Genomic DNA, 23517 nt, shown 5'->3' with positions numbered 1-23517 from the left:
GGTCGTGCTCCTCTATTTATAGGAGCTCATTAGCATTACAAAGCCATGAGTCCCAGTCAGGATTAGCTTTCCCACACTCTGAGGCCAGTGGGTGAGGCGTCCTCAACAAATCAAATCAAACATTGGCTGTACAAATCCCACAGGACTTACATTTACATTTACTTACATTTCCAATTAATCAATAGGTCAATCACTCTTTCAATAGATTTAGCATTTCTTGCTCTAAATATGTGATTAAACTGCATCTTTACTTCTAATTTTGTATATAGTCATTAAATGCAAGTTTTACAGAAACTAATATGTCAAAAAATGTAGAAATATTCTTATATTATCTCAAGAATTATTCTTAGATTATCCTCCAAGTCACTGTACATAATTCGGTAATAATGTCGATAATATTTAATCAGATAGATAGATAGATAGTCAGGAAGACCACATTCTCTCAAATTAAAGTGGGGTTTGTTAATTAACTTGCGCACGTGCAGATTACATGTTGTTAAAATCACATCCAAATCAGCATTTCTTTGGATACTCTCTCTGTAACGAACATCAATGCAATAAACTGGGACCTGAAGCTGGGAAAGTCCCTTTTCATTGGAGCAATAACACCTCTGCAAGGATCAAAGTCTCACTGACTGAAGCGTGTCGGACTCGTTTTATTGCCTCACATCGACGTGTTGGTCTTGTCAACACCACTGGACTTCTAAGCAGGTGTAAGGCACACTTTTAGTGGCTCGTGACAGTGTTTTCCCACAGCGGGAGAGGAAGGAAACTCGCGTGCTATAAACCCACCTCACCTTCGGATTTTAAAGCTCGAGGGTCTTGCTCCTCTCTGATTGGCTGGCAGTGTGGGAAAGCGCGTGAACCGTTACCTCAGGTATAAATACAGCGAATCGCGTATTTCGTGTGTATATGACGAGGAGAGGCTTTTTTTCACAATTTGCTTTTTTAAATCATAAAATGGCACCATACAGTCAAAATCAAGGTCGTGGGAGCACATTATATCATGAGAACCACAAAGTAAGTGTATATCACCTGTCAAATCTCTCTCTCTCTCTTATTTTCACTGAAATTTACAGTAAAACTTACTGTTTTTTCACTTACTTCTACGCAGTTTCGAAAGATCCTTGTGGAAAGAGACAGAATCAATCGCAGTATTGTACATCTGAGAGAGTTATTTCACAAAACTACACAGATGCCCGAGCAGCAGTTTGTTAGACTCGACAAAGCCGATATTCTGGAGATGACCGTTGGTTTTTTAAAACAACGCGCCAATTCCAGTTTTGCCCGCGGATTCTCGCAGTGCTTGCAGGAGACGCTGCGTCACGTGTCACTCCACGCAGACCTGACGCACGACGACAGAGAATCGATCAAACGATTCTACGTGCTGCAAAGGACCAATCAGATGCGCTTAATGGCCTCCACGCAGGGTGGATTGGTGCACAGATCAGCTAAACGATCATCGTCAAGAGTGCCATCATGGAGACCATGGAAGAACAATTAATTTAGAGCGTTATCAGAAACTGTCTGCTTTGGCAACATGTTTGTTTAGGCGTATTCACTTTGTTGCTTTTTAATGCAACATTTGCATGCTCTTTGCAATCTTGTCTACAGTGTACGACAATGAGAAAATCCTGTAATTTGAGTTTTAGTCTCAATCAGTGCCTTTTGTAAAGGCGTGTATTTGTTATTTAATCAAATCATGTTGTAACTGATATCACTTATTAAACATTACTTGCATTTCAAATGTTTGTGCTTATATACCAGTGAAAAGCAAAACATTATTGAAGAGTAATTTGATTTATTAGATCTCTGAGAAAGCAGATGTTTTGCACGCACTCAAATACACAAGTATATTGATACAATACAAGTCAGTAGTTGAAAACGTAAAAGTTTTCATCACAACAATACATGCCTTTATGAAAGGAATGGGTTCATTATACAAACTTGTTCCAAAAAGGAACTGTTTACAACATAAATTGACAAGATTTGTCCAAACATGCTCAGAAAATGAGAAATAATTTACTCAAATGACTCATTATGAGGTTAAAATTAAATCTAGCTTCAATGTGAAGCACAAATTGAGATTACTTGTAATAAGTAGACTAGAACCCATCAAAATAGATGGGAAATTTAATTCTTTCTATAAACAGAAATGTTTTTTAAACTGATTCATGTTAAAACACACAAAGTTAGAAGCATTCAAAAAGCTGAATAAATATCTTGCACACTATACATCCAAGAGCATTGCATCTAATGCAAAGTAAAGTGAAGCAAAGTCTTCACTGTATCATAACGTACTTTATAATAAAAAAAAAAATCCAAAAAGGAATTTTTATATTTTTTTCAGAAAGAAAAGCTTAAATGTTGTCTAATTTAGATGTTCAATATGTGCTGCTGGTTGCTGTAAGGCTCAAGGCCTCCAGATGGCGCTCTTCATCTGTTTGCTGAAGGTGTTCGGGGGCGGCTCAACCGAGGCAGGACTTTCCCTCCTGTTCTGATCACATGATGTCTGCAGCTTCTGGAATCTCATCTTTGGACAGGAAGTGCTCCATCTCACAGACACACCTGGAGAAGCCTTGATTGACAGCATGTCAACTGGAAGTTGAGCGTCATCATCTCCAGGATATCTGCTTTCTCCAGCTTGGAATCAGGCTGCTGCTGCTTGAGGAACTCTGGAGCCAGAAGACACTCGAGCTGCTCGATGCTGCTGTTGAGACCTTCATCTTCTCCACTATTGGCTTTCTCAGCTGCAAATCAAGACAGAAAAGCATGAGGAAAGTGGCCTTCAAATTGAGTTTAGGCGTGAAAGCTGCTGCAGTCATGTTGCTGTGAGGAGGATCATGTGAACGTACCTTGTTGTTGAGAGGGAGATGCTCCTTTGAGATGATTGGAGGTGTCATGTCTGGATCTCTGTGCTGTAGATCTCTCTGTGCAGAGCGAGTCTGATTTGCACTGGCTGCAGCTCCTCCATTTATACTCCCAAATCTCCATATGAATGTGTGAGGCTTGAGCTTGTTGGAGTTTCTCACAGTTTGGAGCCAATGGAAGAGCTCAAACAGACAATGAGGGATGTGGCCGCCACATGCTCCATGATCCTCTATCAGGAGCTCAAAGCCCGTGTCTCAGGGGAGAATCTGGGAAAGTCCTGACCCTGTGTTCACATTAATGTCACTTTATGAACACACACCATAACCAAACACGTGCCGAGATTTCATTTTCTCTAATGTTAGAACAACAATAACACAGTGTTATCAACCATAAAAATGTGCAATGCACACTGAATTTTTTAAAAATAATTTATTTGTAATCAGTAAATAAAATCAGCACATGCTGCTGCAGTTTAGAATTAGTCGAAATGCTGCAATGATACAGTATTTTAGGTCAATGTAACAGGATATTCTGGTGAAGCAGGTGTTCCATGAATTCTGTGGTTTTACCTGTTCTCAGGCACACACACACACACACACACACACACACACAGCTGGCTCACGGCATAATGTGGACCCCGATCACACGCCCCGACGCTCCTGGAGCTGGTGGGAGCCACAGAGACACACGGCTTCCCACACTTCTGTATTCATCACATTAAATCACTCACACAATAGAAGTGTGTCTGTTCCCACAGGGCTCGACTAATAGGCTTCTGGAGGGAAGCTTAATGGATGCTATTAAATTTTTGTTTTGATTGCATATTTACTTACTAGATGTTTTGTGAGCATTTAGCTTGATTCCGCACTGAATAAAAAAAAAAAAAGTGAATTGCAACTTTTTATCTTGCGTAATTTTTTTTTATTTTTGCAATTGCAAGTTTATATCCTGCAATTGTGCGGGGAAAAAAGTCAGAATTGTGAGATAAAAAGTCGTAATTATCTTATTTTTTATTATTCCATGGCAGAAACATGCATTTTATACATTTTATTATTATTTGTGTGTGTGTGTAAAATGTTTGGAGAAGCACTATAGAAGAACTATATCTAAAAAGTTTAATCTTAAAATCTATCAGTTATTTTAAATGTAATATTCTTAAGTGAATACTGATATATAGAATACTAGGTCAAATTATTTTATGCATAACATTTATTTAAATCCATTGCATGTCTGTGATTTATACAGCATACATAATTTGCTACATTTTTGATTATGAATGTGTTTTAGTGATGTATTTCACATATTTTTAAAATATTTTCCCCTTTTTTTGTGAAATGCCTTCAGAAGCTATAATTTAAAAAAAAAAAAAAAGAAGTTATTATTATTGTTATATCAACATGGATTAAAAATGAAAAAACACCTAACTATAAATTTAGTTTGTGACTGAATCATACACATACAGTAAATATTTTCCACAAATCCCCATTGCTAATCTGAGTGTGAGAACATCAAAATCCCGAGTCTTCATGCCCTCAATTATTCTCCCACGGCTGACCCTCCAGATGGCACTAGAGAAGAAAAATCCCACCTGTCAACTAAAGAGCTCAATTAAAAAAACCCACGGACCAATGCAAATTATGACAAGCCTATTGTTCCATTTTCCTCTCTGATTGGCTGGCTGCGGATATTCTTTGGTATAAAAGTGGGCTAGATCGAGGCTCTTGTGTGGCATTTGATTTTGCAACCAAAGAAGTGATCTCAGAGGAAAGAGCTTCAGATATTTAATCTCTTGACCACTAAAGGAACTCAACATCAGCATCAAACATGCCTGCCTACATGGACATCAGCCCTCAAGACAACGCTCACTATGCCAGGTAAGAAAAGAACAGAAATACTTCTACAACTATCCATTCATTTGATCTCACACACAATGACACTAAAGATGCTCTCTTTCGGATTGCAGGTGCAAACTGTACAGCTTGGAGAGAAAATGTTTCAGCAAAGTGGAGAAACTGAAATCTTCCTTCGAAGACCACCTCCATCATGGTATTCCTGCATCCGACATTTTGGAGAAGACCGTGTCCTTCTTCAGCTCGAAAAAGGCCTTAATCTTCCCCAGCGGTTACTCCAGGTGTTCTCGCGAACTTCTGCGTCTTTCTCCCTCTCCAGAACAGGACGTGACGCCATTGTTCTGAAGTGAACGTCCATCACAGACTGACCTGCAAATGAAAAGGGTCAACAAGTCAAGCACTTGATCTGATCTGATCTTATGTGTTAGCACATCTACCTCGGAGGAAAATAGCACTTGTTTGCTTGTTCTCTCTGGACTTTTTCCCGCCTAAAGATAAAGTCATTGCAGACTTTGTAAATGCAAGAATATCATCTCAAGTTGTGCATTGATTGCACATTAGCTTGTGGGAACCATGCATTTTGTGCATTTCGATATAATGTATTTTTCTCTTGAAGAGGAATGTACTGAACCGTCTGACCATGCTCTCTTTTGGAGGACATGCATGCAAAAAAGAACTTTCATTTTTAAAGATACAGTGTATCATTTGATTACTTTTGTGATGATTTTTTAAATCAATTGTGTAAAGCTCTCATAATATGTTTCTATAAAATAAATGATTTTGATTGCATAAATGTGATTTTTATACTCTTTTATCCAGTACTGAACCTGACAAATGTTTATTTGTATGGGGGCAGTTAAAAAAATCTTGTCATAAACAAGCTTCTAAAACAAACTCCATAAACAGCTAATTTTTTGTTTTGTTTTGGGGTTTTTTTTGCAAATTTTACGGTATTCATGTACCTGTAATGATAAATGACAAAGGTTGACCAAACATATTTACCTATTGATCACATGTAGCCTATGTAGGGTACATGTAATCAATAGGTAAATTACTCTAAAACAATCACTAAAAATTGACATTAAAATACCGTTTTCCACTGAAACAGTAATATACTGTAAAAACTATGCATTCTAGGTACTATTATTTGTCGTTTTCAAGAAAGTAGCCTATAGGCCTCTTTTCTTAAAATGACAAATATTACCTAGAATGCATTGTTTTTACAGTATATTACTGTTTCAGTGGAAAACGGTATTTTACTGTGTACATTTGTTTTGTATTTTTACAGTTATTTTTTAGAATGTGGGTAGGTAGGTGACAAATAACATGCTTATGTCCTGCAGTGAGACAAATTAGCTTTTAAAAGTATTTAAGACATACATTTGCCTAAATTATATTAGGCTACATTGAATTAATATCCACATTTTCATAAAAAGGCCAACTGCATTTTAAAATTTCCGATTTTGCACATTTCTCCTCCCAAATCCCCACTCACATGACGTCTCCACAGTTTCTTCCCCCATATTCTCTAATCGCTATAGCATTTACTTTGGGAATGTTTCTGTCAAAATGTTTCTGCCCAAACTCCAAAATGTCAAGAAAAGATGGATCTATAAATGCAAATACTAAATAACTATATAATTATTTTAATTCTTAATCTGGCTTCTAGTTTATACCTAGACATTATAAAATGTAATGTTTCATATTATTCATCCATCCAACACACACACAATACACTCACATATAGCTGACATAAACGTTTTGTGGCAAGTCAAACTGTTTCATGGTTGAAAAAGTCAGCTAACTAATGATTAGCAGAGTGAAACCCCCTGAGGACATGATGGACAGGTGTGTGAATGGATGAAACGCTGATAAAGAGGACACACTTCTATTGTTCAGAGTGCGGGAAAAACCCCAGTGGCTGCTGCTCTCAATGCATTACTATAAAACTAATGAGCTGCTGAATGATTTGATGTACACATGCAGAAGACTTTTAGGTTTTATTTCCAATGCAGAGAAAATAGCTTCTCAAATATAAGGTTGGAAACAGCTATATAGCTGAATAATACCTTTTCATTTCTGATTTACATCTGGTCAAGGCAGTCAAGCCTTTAAGCCAAATGTAATGCAGACATATGCTTAAGTAATGGTGAAATATATAAGAAAACATGAAAGCCAATGATCAGCTATTGCAATGTTATGAAATTATAAATATTGCACTTTTTTCCCCCTTTTTTATGCAGTGGCATTAGCTTTATATAAAAGTCTTTTCTTGCATCATCTTCCAGTATGTCGTTTCCCTCCAGATGGTTGGTGACGTCAGGAAGAACAGAGTCTTCAGCGTCACTAATGCTCCATTCAGGACTCTGATGCTTTTGTGCTCCATTGATGTGAAGAAGAGAGTCAGTGTGGGAACCTCACATGAGATCTACTCACACTGACCAGCACAAACACACACACATCTGCTTCATCTGGACTCCAGCATGAGGGTGACGTCACTGCAGCAATGAGAACGATGAAGATCATGCAAATTATAATATGATTTAGGAATTAGAAAATGTTAAGTCCTATATCTAGAGATGTTTGCACCAACGGTTTTCTTTAAAGAACTTAATTTTGCACACAACTGCACCAGTAAATCCAGTTGTAGCAATAATGCTGCTCAATTAAACTGCTTAAATAATTACAACAATACACACCCTTCCACCTGCTCCCCTGAGACACGGGCTTTGAGCTCATGATAGAGGATCATGGAGCATGTGGCGGCCACATCCCTCATTGTCTGTTTGAGCTCTTCCATTGGCTCCAAACTGTGAGAAACTCCAACAAGCTCAAGCCTCACACATTCATATGGAGATTTGGGAGTATAAATGGAGGAGCTGCAGCCAGTGCAAATCAGACTCGCTCTGCACAGAGAGATCTACAGCACAGAGATCCAGACATGACACCTCCAATCATCTCAAAGGAGCATCTCCCTCTCAACAACAAGGTACGTTCACATGATCCTCCTCACAGCAACATGACTGCAGCAGCTTTCACGCCTAAACTCAATTTGAAGGCCACTTTCCTCATGCTTTTCTGTCTTGATTTGCAGCTGAGAAAGCCAATAGTGGAGAAGATGAAGGTCTCAACAGCAGCATCGAGCAGCTCGAGTGTCTTCTGGCTCCAGAGTTCCTCAAGCAGCAGCAGCCTGATTCCAAGCTGGAGAAAGCAGATATCCTGGGGTTTACTCCATCCATCAGCTAGATCAGCAAAGGCCTTGATTTATCCTGTTGCGCCCTCTGGAGGAAGCCAAGTCTACATTAGACACCAAGGATGTGGACCACATTTCGGTTCTTTCTGATATGCAAAGACTGTTAATCTGAGTCAGATTTAATCATACACATCTATGTTAGATGTCATTAAGAATATTACTGGATCTGATTTTATCTGTTTCCATCACTGGAAATGTGTTGTGTATTGTTGAATACATGCATATACACCTTCTGTGAAGGAAAATTACATTTTCACCATGAGATGGTAAATCTTTGCTTTATGTGAAGTACAAATATCCCATATTGGGAACTCGTTTTGAACATTTTATCAGTATGATAGACAATCTGTTGTCCTCATAGGACATCATAGAATCACATATAAAGCTGGTTCAGTGCCATATAAACTCACTTCTGTTGAGTGTGACACCTGTGGATGATATATTTTCCTTTAGTGGAATGTCTTAACTGTTAAGTATCTTGACATCTAAGCACTATAACATGCTTTAATATAACCCCTCATGTGGAGGAATGTTAATAATGATTTGTGATAAATCATTTGTCATATGACTTTTGTATTTGATGTGAGTTCCAATATGCGTTTAATGTGTTTTGGAAATCTCTTCATGCAAATGTTGTGATATGTTATCACCTATTTATTTGCATTCATGACGACATCACAAAATTATAATAATAATAAAAAAAGTCAAATGTACTTTCTGCTGTGGAATTCTGTTCTGTCATGGAATTCAGTTGTCTTGGGATTATAATGAAGAATAATATAAAATTTAAACATAATCCTGATTAGAAAGGAATATATATATATATATATATATATATATATATATATATATATATATATATATATATATATATATATATATCTCAGTTCTCAGTTCATCCAACTTAAAGTATATATAATATATATGTAAGGAATAATTGACGACGGGCTGTTGAATTATTAGGAAATAGCACAACCAAGGTGGTAATACAGCCACACAGTGAAGCAGATAGATGCTGTAATTATTTTAATTTTAATTTAGATCCCTCAGGGAGAATATGCCACTTAAGTCCTGAATATTTGAAAATTTAATTCTACTTGAAGTGACAAATATAATTTTCTTTTTGCTCAAATTTTAATAATAATAAATCGTTTTATGAAAGGAAACTAAACAACATGATGTTTTAATTTCATATTTATTCTTGGTAAATATGGATTATTTTATCTTCAACTCATAAAAGGACAGAAAGGAAAGGTATGTCAACTGGCTATTTAAGTCATGTTGCAAGTGTATCAGATTCCTACCTGTAATTGATTCAGATTGCCTGTGTTGAACCAACTAACAGCCAATCAGTTTAAGACAGTGAACGTTTGAGACGTGTGTCTGCTGTGGGTTTCAGTAGGACACACGTCTATTGTAGCGTAATTGAATTGAGTGACTGAAGAGAGCGTGAGAAACAGAAGTCACTCAAAGACCCTCAGAGACAATAGAACTCAACTAAGAGACCAGAGGTCAGAGGTCAACATGAATAGATTGGACTATAAATTTATCTTATTTCAACTTCAGATACTGATAATGTAAGTTCCAAACTGAATCAAATGCTTTATTTTGAGAAATTACTCTTCAGATTCATATAAAAATATGCTTATTATAACAAGTATTGATCAGCAGAGGCGTGAGAAAGCTTGTAGGGAATCTGTCCTGCATTAAGACTCATTATCATGTGAATAGACACACTTCTTTTGTTGTGTTTGTGTGTCCGTGTGGGAAACTCTGGAGAACAGAGTCACAGTTCTAGTGTCATCAGCATCCTAAACGCCGACAAACCTCAATATTTGACACACACGAGGGAGTCGACACACTTATGGATATTTACACACATGCACCAGCTTGACAAGGTGGTTTGATGATGTCACTGATGATGTCATCAGCAGTGTGAGCAGAATCCAGCACTATCCCTGTTTATTTTCCTTTACGCATCATGAACTTTTACAACGATTAAGCTTTTGCATCAGGAACTTAAGAGACTTTTGTCATCGAAACACAAACCTGTTTCAGAAATGCAACAAAAAAGCAAATTAAAAGTGCTGTTTTCTAAAATAAATTTAATATGCAGAAAAATTGCATATTTGCATGAGAATAATTGCGATCAGAAAGTGTCTGCTAACTTACTGACTCCAGTCGTTTCCCTCCAGATGGTTGGTGACGTCAGGAAGAACAGAGTCTTCAGCGTCACTAATGCTCCATTCAGGACTCTGATGCTTTTGTGCTCCATTGATGTGAAGAAGAGAGTCAGTGTGGGAACCTCACATGAGATCTACTCACACTGACCAGCACAAACACACACACATCTGGAGGCCTGGATTCTGAGACAATGGAGACAATGAAGTCTGAATTCCACTGCACAACTCTAAAGCTTTAGAAATGCATTCAGCTGAAAACACATTTTCTTAAACTGCTGTATTTAAATTTTTAGAGCACTGTTTACTGTCAGTGTAAGTGCAAAACACATATGGCGAACTAAAACAAGGTGACAGTTAAAAACAGTTACTATTGGTGTTCCTCAGGGTTCTGTTTTGGGCCCACTTCTATTCATTATCTACTTACTCCCTCTTTGCCACATTTTCAGGAAATATGGTATTAATTTTACTGCTACGCTGATAACACCCTGCTCTAACTGTCTTCCAAACCCTCTGGCTCTTTTCCTCCACCATCTTTGTTCAACTGTTTAGCTTAAATGAAAGACTCTAACTCTAACTAAATCTGATGTGAATATTAATCATAATGCAATTTGTCATTCTGGATAGCACACTTTAATTTTTTTACTTCCGTTTTGATTGTCCTTAGGTGTTATGGGCACCGTTAAATAAAATGCATTATTATTATGATGATGGATACTCTGCAAAAACTCCTTCACACATGTGTACAGTGTTGATGAGCGTGTGCTTCAGAGACACTGATGTGAACATGAGCTCTCTACAGGTCAGCACTTTCCCAGATTCTCCCCTGAGACACGGGCTTTGAGCTCCTGATAGAGGATCATGGAGCATGTGGCGGCCCACATCCCTCATTGTCTGTTTGAGCTCTTCCATTGGCTCCAAACTGTGAGAAACTCCAACAAGCTCAAGCCTCACACATTCATATGGAGATTTGGGAGTATAAATGGAGGAGCTGCAGCCAGTGCAAATCAGACTCGCTCTGCACAGAGAGATCTACAGCACAGAGATCCAGACATGACACCTCCAATCATCTCAAAGGAGCATCTCCCTCTCAACAACAAGGTACGTTCACATGATCCTCCTCACAGCAACATGACTGCAGCAGCTTTCACGCCTAAACTCAATTTGAAGGCCACTTTCCTCATGCTTTTCTGTCTTGATTTGCAGCTGAGAAAGCCAATAGTGGAGAAGATGAAGGTCTCAACAGCAGCATCGAGCAGCTCGAGTGTCTTCTGGCTCCAGAGTTCCTCAAGCAGCAGCAGCCTGATTCCAAGCTGGAGAAAGCAGATATCCTGGAGATGATGACGCTCAACTTCCAGTTGACATGCTGTCAATCAAGGCTTCTCCAGGTGTGTCTGTGAGATGGTGCACTTCCTGTCCAAAGATGAGATTCCAGAAGCTGCAGACATCATGTGATCAGAACAGTCTCGGCTGAGCCGCCCAGACCAGAACAACTTCAATCAACAAGAGCACCATTTGGAGGCCTTGGTAGATCTGGAGCTCAACTCAAGGACCACATTGGTCATAAATATGCATATAGTAAAGCTCTTGTGCTTCTTTTAAATTTGTCTTACAACATATTGTTTGTATCTTAATTTGTGCTTATAATAAGTTTTTTAAAATTTCTTTCAAATGTGAAAGATTCTTCTCTAATCTGAACATGTTGTTCATGTTTTGTTTTTTTACGTTTGGCCAAGATTTGGCCAGCATCCAATATTTGGATATAATGTTGATGATTGTTTTCAATCATATTGAGATTTATTTGAAACCCATTGGGCTTGTATTTGTGTTTCTAAGGAAATAATATGGTTATATCAGATTATTATTCAGACTGTATCAGATCTGAAATTGTAGAGATCATAAAGATTGTGATTCCAGAGGTTATACCTCATCTCTGTACTGTGCTTTTGTACTGCCTTTTATAAGGGCATTTACTGTCTTTAACCATTGTGAAAACCTTTTCACTGTGTAAGTGAAATCAAGTTTCCTTCTGTGAAGGAATTCCTTTTGTATTATGAATTGAAAAGGCCATTGAATGTATTTCAATCAGTCTGTGGCGAAATAAAACAATCAAAAAAATCTGTGCTTTTGTCTATTTATTTAAAAAGTATTTTCAATATGTGTGAATGATTCAGAGATCAAAAGCATTAATTATCTATCAGGCTGCTCATGATGGCATTGCTGAGTTGTTTTTAATGCGATGAAGAGTTAAAATAAGCAATCTTTCACATAACTGATTGCCTGTTGCCATGTTGGAAAGTGATGTGCTGTGGGTTATAAAGATCCCAGCATCATAAACTAATGAAAATGCCTTTAATTATTATTACTCTCAATCACTGGAACCTGTAGAAAAGTTTTAAAAGCCCTTCAGATGTTCAGTTTTGGGAGGGAATGTGATGTAAATGGCAGTGAGTGATTTGATTGTGATATTTCTGTGCAAATATCTTGTGTTTTCTTATATGTGTATATTAGTTTGTTTTGCAAAACGGAGCTCCCGTTGGCAGATTATTTTGCTTGTTTTAAGCAAAAACTAACTTATTTTTTATGAAAACAAGACAATAATTTGTACTTGTCTAGAAAATGCTTCTTGATTTAAGAATTTGTAGATATTTAGACTGGAAACGAGACAAAAAAAAAAGTAAGAAAATATTTTTTTTGCAGTGTATTTGTATATTTTTTCTGTCTATACATTTTTGACTGGACAAAAAGATATTTCCAGATGTGCTGTCACAGAAAATTAAATTATTCTTAAACTGATAGACATTTTAAATATATTGTAGTATTAATGCAAAGCGGACTTTAGGTGTACTTAAAGCTTCAGAATGACTGGTCCATTTGAATTTTTTAAACTTAATATTTCAGGGTTTTTAAACCTTTGATATGGTCAACAACAAGTCTGTTTTTATCTTGTTTAAGAGTCCCAAAATATTGAGTTTTATTGAGGGTTTTGGGATGCTAATGACACTGAGCTGTGATTCTGGGTACCAGAGCTTTCCCACACTGAACAATAGACATGTGCCTATTCAGATGCTAATGACCGCTTGATCCTATAATAAAAATTCCCCCGGGAGACTGTTGAATGCTTGTCATTTAATGACCAGATAAACCCCCATTGACTGCAGGTTGACGTGTGTATGTGACGTACATGTGTGTGTGTGCATGTACAGAGACATTAAACACTGCTGTGGACCTTCAGCTGACATTAATGGAACTTAAAAACTTAACAAAGGAAGTTAAAAGCTGTTGTTTTTAATTTTGTGTGTTTGCATGATTTACCACTGATATAATTAACAGAATCACGTTCTAAGAACGTTTTACTAACATTCTGATTAAGTTAAAATATCATTTCTGAATGTTCAAAATGTTCAGCTTTTTAAATGCTTTAAAAACGTTAAGAACGTTAAGGGAACATTCCATTTTGCAGACACTATGGGATTGTTACTTTTGAATGTTCTCTGAACATTCCGAAACAAGTAGTAACATTTAAAAACATTCAAAGAAATACAATGTATCAATAATGTTTTTGTGCTAACATTTTGAGAACACTACTAACTTTGAACAAACATTCTAATAATGTTACTGTTCATAACTTTGAGAGAACCTTTCCAGATCATTCAGAAGTTCTGAGAACGTTCCCTGTCAGCTGGGATACTGAGCTGTGTAACATTTTGTGGTTAATTTAACTGTGTGCAATGCTAAAAAAAACTTGTACCAACATAAATTAGATTTTCATTAGAAATATCAGTTTATAATAAATATTCATTATGGTGAACTTTTTTAATGGATTTGCTTTTACCTAAATTGTGCTTGTTAAATGAAATGACAATATCAAGCTTTAACTTTTTGCACTGACCTCCAACCCATAATATTATATAATAATTTAAATATATTATGATGTTAGAAAAATATATTTATAGATTAAAATATGAACGTTTTACTAACATTATGATTAAGTTAAAGCGTTACTTCTGAATGTACAAAATTTCTAGTTTTTTAAATGTCTTAAAAACATTAATGGAACATTCCATTTTGCAAACATTTTGTAATTGTTACTTTTGCCTTCAAATTACAAAGCTACAGGAATTTGTAGGAATTACTTCCTATATTTTTTGGGGGGGGGGAAACCAATACATATGAATGTTTTACTTTGCTTTTAAAAAAGCTTTATGTGTTTATCCACATAAATATGTTTCTCCAGTTTTTAATCAGTGTTACTAAATAGCAAAGCTCTTTTTCCAGTCTTTTTAATAATGCCAAACTATCAGTATTCTGGTGAAAGTTGGAGGAATAGAACAAATGATGGAATGATGGAGGTCACTCCCTTGACCTCTGACCTCTGACCCCTGGTCTCTTAGTTGAGATCTATTGTCTCTCTTGGGGTTTGTTTCTCAGCCACTCATTCTCTCAATTGAATTAAACAACAATAGATGTTAGTCTACTGCACATCACATTCATATGCACTTTAAGTAAAGTTTGTTTCAGTATTTATCAAGCATTAGTAGCCTATAAAACATTTGAACACTTAAGTCACACTGTTAGATACAGACAATGTCGATATTTTGCAATTTCATTCAGACATTAAGTGTGACTTCAGTGTTTACACTTTTGAGACATCGTAGAAAAGACATGAAACCACATATCTGAGTTGAGTTGAGTTTATTTTTCTTTCCATATGGAAAATATTTCTCATACACATGACTTTCAATGTTGAAAGCATTTGTTTCAATTCACGCTGCTTCATTAAACTGAAGCTCTGAGCAGAGAGATGCTCTCTAGAGGACAACACAAATGTCTAAAGATATGAACATAACCCATATCAGCTGAGCATAGACAGCAGATTTACAATAACGTAAATACAGTTAACATATATAGAGTGTGCATCTATAGATGAAGATCTATATGCATTAAAGAGTTTTACATTAACCCTCATGGAGGGATTGCACATTCTTTTTAGAATTACAAAAATGAAATTTCATTTATTCAAACTCCTCATAGAGGAAAGTAACATACTGATATAGTTCAAAACAACAAATATGATCAAATATGAGCTGAAAGTTTCAACATGAAACCAAAATAAAGCTGATTTGACTTTATAGTCACATATTGCATCACCTTAAAGGTGAAAATTACATCCAAAGGATGTGAAAAATGCAGTTTTATACTAATTAGTATAGTAGCATCATGGTATTTTGCAATACAAGTTATTTTTCAAACTTTTCAAGGACATTTTCTCAGAAAGAGAAGTCTTCATAGAAGATTGAATCATCAGAGCACTTTGCAGTACAAATATCTCTTCCAAACTGGAACAAACAAAACACTTTTTCTCAAAAAGAGAAGCTTAAACGAGACGTTCAGTTTGTGCTGCTGGTTGCTGTAAGACTCAAGGCCTCCAGATGGCGCTCTTGTTGACCTTCATCTCTTTGCTGAAGATGTTCTGGTCTGGGCGGCTCAGCCGAGACTGTTCTGTTCACATGATGTCTGCAGCTTCTGGAATCTCATCTTTGGACAGGAAGTGCACCATCTCACAGACACACCTGGAGAAGCCTTGATTGACAGCATGTCAACTGGAAGTTGAGCGTCATCATCTCCAGGATATCTGCTTTCTCCAGCTTGGAATCAGGCTGCTGCTGCTTGAGGAACTCTGGAGCCAGAAGACACTCGAGCTGCTCGATGCTGCTGTTGAGACCTTCATCTTCTCCACTATTGGCTTTCTCAGCTGCAAATCAAGACAGAAAAGCATGAGGAAAGTGGCCTTCAAATTGAGTTTAGGCGTGAAAGCTGCTGCAGTCATGTTGCTGTGAGGAGGATCATGTGAACGTACCTTGTTGTTGAGAGGGAGATGCTCCTTTGAGATGATTGGAGGTGTCATGTCTGGATCTCTGTGCTGTAGATCTCTCTGTGCAGAGCGAGTCTGATTTGCACTGGCTGCAGCTCCTCCATTTATACTCCCAAATCTCCATATGAATGTGTGAGGCTTGAGCTTGTTGGAGTTTCTCACAGTTTGGAGCCAATGGAAGAGCTCAAACAGACAATGAGGGATGTGGCCGCCACATGCTCCATGATCCTCTATCAGGAGCTCAAAGCCCGTGTCTCAGGGGAGAATCTGGGAAAGTGCTGACCTGTAGAGAGCTCATGTTCACATCAGTGTCTCTGAAGCACACGCTCATCATTAGAAACACGTGGCTTCAGAGACACCTGCATCATCTCATTCCTCATATGCTGATTTCAACATCACATCATTCCTGCACATCTCATCTGAATTACTGTGGAACAGTGCAGTCCAAAGTTTAATATCAAACTAGAATATTATTATAATACATTCTGTGTATTAAACATCATAATCAATTAGATCAAGTCAAATCATACTTTATTAATGGGGTGTCTTTAAAAACAGCAGAGAAATATTGAATAATGAAATACATTTCATTATTTTTGAGTTGTTACAGCATTGTTAGACACAAATGGATTTATATATGTGCATAAAGTTCAACATTTCAAATCTTTCCACAGAAGTAAGTGCAGATATTTAGAGTCCTAATTCATGATCTTCATCGTTCTCATTGCTGCAGTGACGTCACCCTCATGCTGGAGTCCAGATGAAGCAGATGTGTGTGTGTTTGTGCTGGTCAGTGTGAGTAGATCTCATGTGAGGTTCCCACACTGACTCTCTTCTTCACATCAATGGAGCACAAAAGCATCAGAGTCCTGAATGGAGCATTAGTGACGCTGAAGACTCTGTTCTTCCTGACGTCACCAACCATCTGGAGGGAAACGACTGGAGTCAGTAAGTTAGCAGACACTTTCTGATCACAATTATTCTCATGCAAATATGCAATTTTCATGCATATTAAATTTATTATGCAAAACAGCACTTTTAATTTGCTTTTTTAGCTTCAAATTATTGCATTTGTGAAACATGTTTGTGTCTCTTAAGTTCCTGATGCAAAAGCTTAATCATTGTAAAAGTTTATGATGCGTAAAGGAAAATAAACAGGGAAAGTGCTGGATTCTGCTCACACTGCTGATGACATCATCAGTGACATCATCAAACCACCTTGTCAAGCTGGTGCATGTGTGTAAATATCCATAAGTGTGTCGACTCCCTCGTGTGTGTCAAATATTGAGGTTTGTCGGCGTTTAGGATGCTGATGACACTAGAACTGTGACTCTGTTCTCCAGAGTTTCCCACACGGACACACAAACACAACAATAGAAGTGTGTCTATTCACATGATAATGAGTCTTAATGCAGGACAGATTCCCTACAAGCTTTCTCACGCCTCTGCTGATCAATACTTGTTGAAATAAACATGAATTTTTACATGAATTAGAAGTTTTTTTTTTTAAATCAAGCATTAATATTAACAACACCAGTAAATTTGATGAGATCAGTGATCTAATCTTCATGAGATAAATTTTCAAATCAGACATTTATATCATTTGTGGACAAAATAAACCCCAACACTGAGCAAACACACACGATATATAAATACATGTACAGGAAATGTTGATTCAAAACAATATTCCTATAATATTAGTGAAATCCCTGAGATCATTTTCACAAGATCCAACAGTTACAATGAAAATATCATGATTATTGGTTACATACGATAAGAAGACACAAATCACATTCATTTTCATATTTAACATCGCATCAGACATTTAAATCACTCAATTTATGACTAAATATATGAATTAATATTTATGATAATAAATATTTTATAGAAATATACAAATGCATTAAATTATATACACATGAATATAAATGAAAGATTATTTAGACAAGCATATTAGAGAGTATTAATACTCCAAACTCAAGTTTGCTCTGCATTTGATGATGTTGTGTTATGAAAACAAAACAAAACAAAAAACTTCAAGTGAAGTGAACTTTATATAACCCTTGCTTAGTAGGGAGCAGTGAACACTGTGTAGGGAGCATATGAATTGGAACGCAGGTTTAGGAATCAGACCGCTGGATGGCGCTATTTACCAAACAGAATCAAGTATTTCAGTAATTATTGTAATTTTAAGGTGTTATAAGAAGTTTACTTTTTATAATAATTGTTTTGTGTTTGTTTCATATTTTATGTTCTTTTTATGTCTGTTTTTTTCTGCATATATACATAAGAAAGAAACAAAATGCAGAGACAGAAATAAGGTCAACTCATTTATTGTCATGAATATTTGTTTTGTCATTGAGGAAATGACATCATTGAGTGATAATATATCACAACATGTGTTTGGAGAATCTCCAAGATACATTTATGCTCTTAATAGAGCAGAGTTTATACATCATAAAACAAAAGACACCAACATATTCAACAATGAACAAACAGCGTTTCTGATTAAACAAACATTTCTCAGCTTGAGAAGAAAGATCATTAGAGATCACTGTATTCAGAATGGTCACATGGTGACTGTAAAATATCAAAAGTACAATATCAAACATGACAGAACTTTAAAAATCACAGAATCTTTCAAAGAAAGAAAAATATTTCTGAGAGGTAAAATAAAAATAGTAAAACATGCTTTTATAAAAGCAAATTCAGATTTAAAATATTAAGAAATGTAATAAATAAATCACAGATTCATTCATAGAAAATCTTCACTGATGACAAAAATTAGTATTTAACAATACATTAAAAAAAATTCCCCAAAACAGGAAAAACACCATGTCAAATATATTGTATATGGTCAAATATCAAACTTAAACATAAGATATTTGATCAAGACAGAGAATGCTATTAGATAAATTCAATTTAGTTTCCATACTATATAGTCCTGAAACAGGACAATAATAAAGTAAAGAAAGTGTCTCATCACATGAAGAATGTAAAAGTCAATGCTGTCTAATATAGACGTCAGTATATGATCCTATCAGAGAAGGAGATAAAATATAAATCATAAAGTCTCTCTGTGAAGATCATCCCAATTTGAGACACTTCATATAAACCGCACATAATGGAGCAAGATTCTTGTCATCACATTAATATCAAGAAATTAAAACATTTCATATTTGACTCTTGATCAGCTTGTAGAACGAAGCTTGAGTATGATCAGATTATAAATGTCCTTTAAAATAATAAAGGGAAGTTTTTCTTCACATCTCATCAAGATGCATTTAATGTAAAAGTCAATGTTGTCTAATATAGACGTCAGTATATGATCCCATCAGGAACTCTTGACATGAAGTCTTCATAGAAGATTGAATCATCAGAGCACTTTGCAGTACAAATATCTCTTCCAAACTGGAACTCATGAAACACTTTTTCTCAAAAAGAGAAGCTTAAACGAGACGTTCAGTATGTGCTGCTGGTTGCTGTAAGGCTCAAGGCCTCCAGATGGCGCTCTTGTTGACCTTCATCTCTTTGCTGAAGGTGTTCTGGTCTGGGCGGCTCAGCCGAGACTTCTCTGATCACATGATGTCTGCAGCTTCTGGAATCTCATCTTTAGACAGGAAGTGCACCATCTCACGGACACACCTGGAGAAGCCTTGATTGACAGCAACTGGAAGTTGAGCGTCATCATCTCCAGGATATCTGCTTTCTCCAGCTTGGAATCAGGCTGCTGCTGCTTGAGGAACTCTGGAGCCAGAAGACACTCGAGCTGCTCGATGCTGCTGTTGAGACCTTCATCTTCTCCACTATTGGCTTTCTCAGCTGCAAATCAAGACAGAAAAGCATGAGGAAAGTGGCCTTCAAATTGAGTTTAGGCGTGAAAGCTGCTGCAGTCATGTTGCTGTGAGGAGGATCATGTGAACGTACCTTGTTGTTGAGAGGGAGATGCTCCGTTGAGATGATTGGAGGTGTCATGTCTGGATCTCTGTGCTGTAGATCTCTCTGTGCAGAGCGAGTCTGATTTGCACTGGCTGCAGCTCCTCCATTTATACTCCCAAATCTCCATATGAATGTGTGAGGCTTGAGCTTGTTGGAGTTTCTCACAGTTTGGAGCCAATGGAAGAGCTCAAACAGACAATGAGGGATGTGGCCGCCACATGCTCGACGCTCAATGAACACGCAGCTGCTTTCCAACAGATCTTTATTCCGGCTGCTGGAGTCACAGAGACACACGGATTCACACACTTCTGTATTCATCACATTAAATCACTCACACGATAGAAGTGTGTCGTTCTCACAGGAGGAACTCGCTTCCCAAAGACTGAATCATCTGTGCTGTTTTTATAGCTAAACTGCTGCAATTGGGAAGAAATAATAATATAAAAATATACAAAATTTGAAAGAGAGACTGATTTCTTTTTTACTGAAGTCCAAGATTTAAGGGTGCACCAAAGTTTGTTTAACTAACTATATTTTTCTTTTAATTGACACGGATTAAAAAATGTTAAACATTTTGCACAGAAGTCATTTTGAAGTGAACAGGAATGACGTGGGAAACACTTGCACATCAAAACTACTTCGAGTTTAAATCCCTGGGGTTTTATTAGTAATTGTCCATCTCATTATCATGTGAATAGACACACTTCTTTTGTTGTGTTTGTGTGTCCGTGTGGGAAACTCTGGAGAACAGAGTCACAGTTCTAGTGTCATCAGCATCCTAAACGCCGACAAACCTCAATATTTGACACACACGAGGGAGTCGACACACTTATGGATATTTACACACATGCACCAGCTTGACAAGGTGGTTTGATGATGTCACTGATGATGTCATCAGCAGTGTGAGCAGAATCCAGCACTATCCCTGTTTATTTTCCTTTACGCATCATAAACTTTTACAATGATTAAGCTTTTGCATCAGGAACTTAAGAGACACAAACGTGTTTCACAAATGCAATAATTTGAAGCTAAAAAAGCAAATTAAAAGTGCTGTTTTGCATAATAAATTTAATATGCAGAAAAATTGCATATTTGCATGAGAATAATTGTGATCAGAAAGTGTCTGCTAACTTACTGACTCCAGTCGTTTCCCTCCAGATGGTTGGTGACGTCAGGAAGAACAGAGTCTTCAGCGTCACTAATGCTCCATTCAGGACTCTGATGCTTTTGTGCTCCATTGATGTGAAGAAGAGAGTCAGTGTGGGAACCTCACATGAGATCTACTCACACTGACCAGCACAAACACACACACATCTGCTTCATCTGGACTCTGAGACAATGGAGACAATGAAGTCTGAATTACACTGCACAACTCTAAAGCTTTAGACAGAAACACATTCATCTAGAAATACACATTTTATGAAATCAGGCCTTTCATATAAGCTGCAAAATCTCTGTTTTATATCATTAGGCTGTTTGTATGACAAAAACTAAAGGCCGATCTCAGTGAATCCATGAACCTGTGTGTATTTCTTAAGGGTACCAGACTTCCAATCAGTTTTAAAATATAAACATTTTTAATGGCACATTTGTACAGATTATACAGAAACCTCGTGTTTAATGGTATTTCATGAGTTTGCATTTAATAGATACACTTTTAAGAAAACATTTGCTATTGATTTGTAAAAGGTGTGTTTTATGCAGGTTTGGGTTGATTTCCATTGCATTTACACTGTAGGTTTCATGTTTCAAATGTGCCAAATTCAAAAAAATTCATAATTTTGCCAAACAGTTGGTTTTGAAATCATATGCACACATAACATGCAAAAAATATATTTAATGTTACATATAATTAGTATTAACGATTCTTAAATTTGTAATCAAACACCAAAACTTGTATTGTGAAGACATAAGAATATCTTTATGAATCTTCCTTTTCTTTATTTGCATGATTCTTCTGTAACATTTGAACTCCATTAGACTCGATCTCTAGAGCAAAACATGAAATGAACATCTGACATTTGTGACATTTCAGGTGTTCAATCAGAGTAAACAGATTAAGCTCGGTCTTGAATCAAAATGATCTTGACCTCTATTGTGAACTCTGTAGACACAGACTGCATTGAAGAGTGTTGTTGTGTGAAAATGTGTAATTAGAGAATGAATGAATCAAATAAGAGACTGAAATGTAAAGTGTAGTAAATCACTTTTTTAATTTTGGACAGAATTGTCCATTTGTATGGCATGAAATCATCATCATCAGAATAATCAGATATCTGTTGAATCACAATACTTATAGAGCAACATTCCTCCAGTTAAAGGAGTTCTGGGTTAAAATCTCTTCATGCAAGCATAAAGTACATTTATTCACAGCGATAAACGTTAATATATATTGCAGTGTAACTGCCAATAATAATGCATATAATGCATAAAACAACATTTGCAAAAACAAAAATATAAAAATATTCTTTTCAGCAAGAAATATAAAAAATAAAGATATAAAAGTTGCATTAAGGCATTATAGTGAGAGTTTTTCAGATATCTTAAACTCTAGGTTTATGTTCAGTCTTTCTCGTCATTTGTGTGAAGAGTTTTCAGGTGATGCTCATTCTTCAGAGCACAACGCTGCTACATCCTCTGCGTGATCCGGGAAAAGACGCAGGATGTCACGGGAATATTTGGAGTAGCCGTCATGGGAGAGTAAAACTCGTTTCAGGGTGATGAAAGACACGGCTCTCTCCAGAAGATCTGAGGTGTGGATGCCGTTCTGAAGATACTCTCCAAGAGCAGATTTGAGCTTCTCCAAACTGTTGCCACACTTCCTTTCCAAACATGTAAGAACGCATCTGAAAACAACAACACAGTCACTTTAGTTCATATTAAAGTCAATGAAATACTAGATGAGGCTTTAGTTTTTATCGCATCCATGAGTTTCTGAAGTTCTCACCTTGCGTGTTGAACATGTTGAGTCTTGATGCTGCTCTGGAAAGACACGTCCATGTAGGTCGCCATGACTGTGTTGAAGTTCAAGCTCAGTTTGGACTGAAGTGTCTTCGCTGTGAAATCTTTCATTTATACTCACACCTCACTCGTCTCAGCCAATCAGAAGCCTCGGAATTCTGAACAATACCGTGCTGAAGAGTGAATCGGTGGGATGTTCTCCTCACTGCCATCTGCCAGTAAGGTCACTCATATTCATCTTTATGAATGTGGGGATGCAGGACATTTCTGGTTCCCACAAGATGTTCAACTCCAAATGTGAAAGTCAGAGAAGACTGTTAGATTACTGAATGACAAGAGTTCTTCAATTTGAGCTACTGGAAATAAATGCACAGAGAACACACACACAAACACTGAATAAATAAAAATTATTATAATATATATATAAATACATAATTTTGTGGGGGTCAGAGGACAAAATTAATGGATTGGAATTATGTAAAAATATAAAATAAATTAAACCTATACATATAATTACAGTTATAAATAATTGTTATGGTTGCCATCCTAATAGCCTAGGTTGTCTAAAATATCACACTGAAACAATCT

General features: G+C 36.6%; 2 pseudogenes; both read right to left on the bottom strand.

The window, feature by feature from the left end:
* Positions 1 to 2501: 2501 nt before the first annotated feature.
* On the bottom strand, positions 2502 to 2903 carry LOC137021840 (transcription factor HES-5-like; annotated as a pseudogene).
* A 12757-nt stretch (positions 2904 to 15660) lies between these two features.
* On the bottom strand, positions 15661 to 16360 carry LOC137021839 (transcription factor HES-5-like; annotated as a pseudogene).
* Between the last annotated feature and the right edge of the window lie 7157 nt (positions 16361 to 23517).

The sequence above is a fragment of the Chanodichthys erythropterus genome, chromosome 6 (assembly GCF_024489055.1).
Source record: "Chanodichthys erythropterus isolate Z2021 chromosome 6, ASM2448905v1, whole genome shotgun sequence".
NCBI classification, from domain to species: Eukaryota; Metazoa; Chordata; class Actinopteri; order Cypriniformes; family Xenocyprididae; genus Chanodichthys; species Chanodichthys erythropterus.
The sequence above is the reverse complement of the archived record's forward strand: the minus strand, read 5'-3'. Positions and strand labels throughout refer to the sequence as shown.